Source organism: Garra rufa, chromosome 1, assembly GCF_049309525.1.
Source record: "Garra rufa chromosome 1, GarRuf1.0, whole genome shotgun sequence".
Lineage (NCBI taxonomy): Eukaryota > Metazoa > Chordata > Actinopteri > Cypriniformes > Cyprinidae > Garra > Garra rufa.
Genome location: NC_133361.1, coordinates 33,009,761 through 33,016,336, shown reverse-complemented (window position 1 = coordinate 33,016,336; position 6,576 = coordinate 33,009,761).

Below are 6,576 nucleotides of genomic sequence, written 5' to 3'. Positions count from 1 at the left end.
AAAGAATAACACACATGTGTTGGCCCGACTGCTGTTTTATGAGCAGATCTGTCACTGAGCAAGGTTATCAGGTAAATCATTGTTAGTTTAGACTTTTCCTCAGATATTAGTACTTCTATGTCTGGAAATAGCTGGAGGTGAATCAAATCATCTGAAAGAATTCATGATTCCAAGAACATATGTGTTTCAAGATGAGCCAACGTCCCCACAGAGCTGCATGACTCACTGAACTCCACGCATGTGGTGCTATTTAGCACACGGATGTCTCAGTTTGGCTAGATTATTTACATAAAGTGATTTTGTTGATATTCCTCAACCATTTTTTTAACATTTATGCTTAGTTTGCATTACCTCTAGCTTTCATTTACCATCTATAAATGAGTAACTTTAAGGGCAAAGTTACAAGATGTAATATAAATCTCAGGTGTCCCCAAAATGAAGGTGTCTGTGAAGTTTCAGCTCAAACTACCCCACAGATCATTTATTATATCATTTAGAAAATGCCTATTTTGAGTTGAAGCAGAAACATGCTGTTTTCGTGCATGTATCTTTAAATGCAAATGAGCTGCTGCTCCCCGCCCCCTTTTCCAGAATAGAGCTGTGTCTTTACAGCTTCTACCTCAGACACTCTGTTAAAAAACATCTGTTTGGTTTTCATTCTCATGTCTATTGCACTGAAATCATGCATCACACGGCATGTGAGTACTAAATTAAGTTCTCTTTCATGTCTTATTGCGCTTAAACTGTCAAATACATGTAAGTTTATGTTAAAAACACACGAGTTACAAAAACAGTCGGTTATATCTGTGAAGGTAAACAGCTGGGTAAGAATATGTTGTGTGTATAAAGTGACAGCAGCATAATATCCAATACAGATACTGCTGTCTACACTGTAAATATGACTCAAACAATAAAATAAAACCAGAAAATCACTCACTGCTCTGCACTTTTAAAAATGAAGGTTCTTTATTGGCATTGAGGGTTCCATGAAGTACCTTGAACATCTATAGAAACTTTTAAATGCAGATAAAGTTCCTTGCAGTCAAAAGTTTTAAATGTTCTTTTAAAAACTGTTCCTTGAAGGTTCTTCAGTTAATGGTTTTTCTATAGCATCACTTAGGGCTGCAACGATTAATCGAACGATGTTGTGAGGCGCGTTTTGTCAATGAAGCCGGTACTTTGATTAGTAGTAAATCCCCATCACGTGCGTTCAGCTGGAGTTCAGTTAATACACACAGCCTTAAATCACTGACAAGCCACGCCAAATCGCGCTGAAAATCGAATTCGATTTTGAGCGCGATTTGGCGTGGCTTGTCAGTGATTTACGGCGGGGTGTATTAACTGAACTCCAGCTGAACGCACGTGATGGGGATTTACTACTAATCAAAGTACCGGCTTCATTGACTAAACGTGCCTCACAACATCGTTCGATTAATCGTTGCAGCCCTAGCATCACTGCAAAAACACCTTTTTTGAACCTTTATTTTTAAGAGTGTGGACTGAATAACTTGAATGTTGCTTTTAAATGCTCTAGTGTAAAGGTAAACATGGCGGATTGCGTCAGCGCTTGATAGAGGGCATGAACGGGATTGGTCATCGTCTGCGCTAGGGTATTGCATATGGCAATCTGATTGGCTGATGCCTGCACTGGCACTTGAAACGTTGAAATGTTGAAACGTTTTCAACACAACGGACCCAAAATTCAGTTTGGCAATGCTTGACATGACTACATGCAATGTAAACAACCAATGGCTTGTTCTGAGACACTGCTTACGATTTATGGGGATTAAAAAAAAGGAACGGTGGATTTTTATCATTATAGAGTGGATGTGTACACACACTGGCAGCACATATTTATGTTCAAAAAACATATAAAAGTCAATTTTGCATAACAGGTGGCCTTTAAAATCATATTGATTATCATATTGTGACCCTGGACCACAAAACCAAAGTAGCACGGGTATATAGCAATAGCCAAAAATACATTGTTTTGGGTCAAAATTATAAATTTTTCTTTTATGACAAAAATCATTAGGATTTTAAGTAAAGATCATGTTCCATTAAAAATATTTTGTCAATTTTCTACTGTAAATATATCAAAACGTAATTTTTGATTAGTAATATGCATTGCAAAGAACCTAATTTGGACAGCTTTACAGGCAAGAGTTTTTTTCACTCTCAAATTCCAGATTTTGAAAAAGTTGTATCTTGTTGTAGTCATCTTAACAAGCTTATTTATTTAGCTTTCAGATGATGTATCAATTTAAAAAAAATTGACCCTTATGACTGGTTTTGTGGTCCAGGGTCACATTTATGTTTAGTAAGAAGTAGATTGCAAGCTTTCATTTAGCAGATACTCTGCCAAAAAACATCTGTTTGGTTTTGATTATCATGTATACTGTGCAGAAATCATAAGTTTTAAAGCCATAGTAGTGTAAATCTTGATTTAGGGTTTTCTGAGCGCACACATCTGAAGCATGCACAGAGAAAGCTGTTGTCACAAGGCATGTGAGTACTAAATTAAGTTCTCTTTCATGTCTTATTGCGCTTAAAATGTCAACTTCACACTTTTAAAAATGTTAAATGACCCTTATGACTGGTTTTGTGGTCCAGGGTCAGATTGCAAGCTTTCATTTAGCAGATGCTTTTGCAAAGTGATACACGCATCTAAATTATCATGAAAATGTATTTTCGTTGACTAAACAGTTAGTTTTATATATGCATATATGATTGTATTTCACATGTTTTTGAAATGAGTTTATTAGTAAATGATTCTTTCTTGCTCTCATTTCAGAGCTGTACCATATACTATTTTATCAAATTCAAAGAGTCTATCTTGGCATTGGCTATGCAAGAGGACCGTAATGGGACTCATTACACACACAGATAGTCATTATTGCTGTTTGAGCTGATGTTATGAACACTCCCCAGGGCGGAGAGGAGCTGTTTACAAATTCCCTTTCAGAACATTTGAAGTTTCGCCTTAAAGAAAGAAAGTTGCTTCATAAATGATCACTTGAATGTGATAAACCCACTGTATGTGTACATAAAGACATAAACTCCTAGATAGGATGTCAACTGCACTCAACACAACATTTTCCATGACTTAAACTGCTACTTCAACTTGGAAACATTTGCACCACAAAAGACAATCTGTGAATGTCACTTACACTTAGATGTAAGACAGCACACGAGCAACTGCTGTTGGTGTGAAGCTGTTGACCGAAAGGGAAGATAGTTATGTACAAAGAAACATTACATTTTAACATTAAAACACACTTACAAATATAAACAATTACATGGGGAACAGACAGAAAAAAGAGCTTCCTGAGCAAGACAAAAGGAAACCACAAAGAGAGGGGTGTCTCAGTGACAAAGGTTGAAAGATGCACTGCCACAATGTTATACTTGCTTTGCTCATATGATCCAGTGGCCTATGATTAATAACCACACAACCAATTACATTGTCATTTACAAGAAGTAATGCACGCAATTCTTTGCTAAAAAAAAACGTTCTCCCAAACAAATAGTTCAAAAGGTGGTAAAAAAAAAAAAAAAAAACAGTTCACTCTGCCTCATGTTGTTTCAAACCTGTATGACAAAAATAAATAAATAAAAAAGATATTTTGAGAAATATCTCTTTGTTTTTTTGTCCATGCAGTAATAATCAATGGTAACCAAAACTGTTTGGTTGTAAGCTTTTCTTCACAATAATCATATAGGTTTGGAACCACCTGAGGGGGAGGAAATGATGACATGATTTACAGGCTACTTTAAGGACGACTAATTTAGTCATCGCATCGGTTGCAGAATGAGTAAACATTAGCCTATATTAGAATCCCTATTTAAAGACTATTGTAATACAGATATTCACGTTGCACTGTAAAACCGAGTTTCATCGCACTTCATTGTTATTCAAACGTTCTTACTTAATGGAGCGCATTTCTTTGTGGATAAGGTCATTAGATGATGAAAATCGCATTTGCTTGACAAAAGAAACGAGAGGAACGCTATATTATGTCTAGAAGCCAAGTGAAGGAAACTATACCGATTGGGAAACATTTCTGCATTGCTAAATGGAAACTACTGTTTTGTTTCACTGTGGGATGTCACATGCAGACATAAATGCAAGCATCATAAAAGGGACCACATAGCTTAACCACGCAGCTCTTTTAAGGTCAAAGACAGGGTTTTAACACTTTTAGAGGGGAACAACTTTATCGTTTACCACAAATTATAATAAATGAGGTAATAATGCTGAGATGTAATGTCTGGGGGTAAAACTAGGAATGATTGCACGCCGATTTAAAAGTGGTTTCACTTCACTTTCCCGAAAGGGGATTTATCATTACATACGTCTCAGTAGAGTTAGAACGAAAATCTTTACCATGCTGCCCCTTACTGGTCACCTCATGTCAATACTGTTGAATTTTGTCTAATTTAATGTAGACGACCAGAAGTCTACTGTATGCGTGACATTTCTTTTATGTATTGAACTGTTTTATTTCCAACAATCAGTTTTAACTAGTAACTAGTTATATGTAACGGCGTTACTATATTTAAGTACAAAATAAATGCAACTGTAATCCATTACAGCTACTGAGGAAAAAAATAGTAATTTAATTGAAGTTACTGCTCATTTATTTTATTAATATTTATTTCTTGTTATGATTTTAAATCTGCATTTAACCTCAGAGCAATCGTAAATGTAAAAAGAGGTGCTAAAGACTGATTTTGTGGTGGCTGTGCTATAAATTATTATAATCTTAATTCAAGTGATTGAGTATTTTGAAAGTCTGACAGTAATCAGTGTTGAAATGTTTGAAAATTATGAACAGTTGAAAACTTTTCAAAAAATTTAGAAAAGTAATCAAATGTAATCAGTTACATTACTTTAATTGAAATAGTTAGCCTACTATTTATTACATTTTAAAATGGGGTAACTTAATCTGTAACCTATTGCATTTCCCAAGTAACCTTCCCAACAGTGGCAACAATAAACATAATATTTTATATTCATTATATTTATTAATAATAATAATAATAATAATAATAATAATAATAAAAACAATTACTAGTTTTTTATTTATTTCCCCAAAATAACTGTTTAAAATATACTAATAAGTTTTTGAACAGTATGATTTTTATTGTTTTTTAAACAAGTCTCTTCTGCTCAAGTCTGCATTTATTTGATCTAGAGTACAGTGAAAACAGTTCAATTTTGAAATATTTAAAATAACTGTTTTCTATTTGTATATAATTTAAAATGTAATTTATTCCTTATTTCAAAGCTAAATTTTCAGCATCATTACTCCAGTCTTCAACATGATTCCTCAGAAATCTAGTATGCTGATTTGCTGTTCAAGAGACATTTTATTATTATCAATATTTAAAACAGTTGAGTTTTTTTTTCAGGATTCTTTGATGAGTAAAAAGATCAGCATTTATCTGAAACAAAAAGCTTTTGTGACATTGTACACTATGCCACCCCAAAGCGAGGAGTCATTATTATTTTTATTTATTTAGCTAGTTATTTTTTTTTCAAAGAAATAAATACTTTAAAAAAACTTTTATTTAGCAAGGATGCTTTAAAAATGCTGTTCTTCTGAGCTTTTTATTCATCAATGAAACCTGAAAAAAATCACTGATTTCTGAAGTATCACTTGACTAGGGTAATGATGAAAAAAAAAAAAAAACTCCTTTGAAAAATTCAGCTTTGAAATCACAGGAATAAATATATATTTTTTAAATTACATTTGAGGTACATTTATTTTAAATAGTAAACATTTTTAATAAAATACTGTTTTGCTGTACTTTGGATCAAATAAATGCTGGCTTGGTGAGCAGAAGAGACTGTAAAATTTTTTTTTTTGAATGGTAGTGTATGTATATTAAAGATATCTTCCACGTCATGTGTCTGTTTTGTGTTTTTAACATTAAAAACATAACCATATCTGTTTTTCTAAAATAGCCTACCAGTTGAACTGTGGTTAGTAGCCATTAATGTAATTTGATTCTGATATTATGGTTTCCGAAAACTGTTTATTATTTTTTTAATGCATATTTTTGCTATGTTTCTAGTACATTAGTACATTATTAACCATAACCGTTGTGCTTTGGTGAAAATGATTTTACATTTTTGTACAACAAAGTGAAATGTTATTGTATAATATGTTACTGATTATTACAATCGTTCACTCCGTACATCTTCTGAGACAGAGCTATTTTAAACATGAGAACATGAAGTTTATTTCCTAGAAACATTCCACCTCGGGGTCACAGTCAGATGTCTCCAATATAAGCCCACTTGGGGGCCACATTCCGCCGATTTTATCGGTTTCGGTAATTCAAGAGCACACTAATCTCACGATGATGGAAAATGTGCGCTCATTTGAAGAGAACACCTCTTTAATGAGTGACTTGGTTGACTTTCATGGCCGTAAAGAGGCTCGCATTGGTGATATTTGGGGAATAAACAGTTTTAAGAATGAAGCCCAGCGAGTTTGGTCACACCCTTTGGCTTGTCTCGCCCCTCCTGAGGAGGATGAATGTGTGCAGTCAGAGCGCCATGTTGAA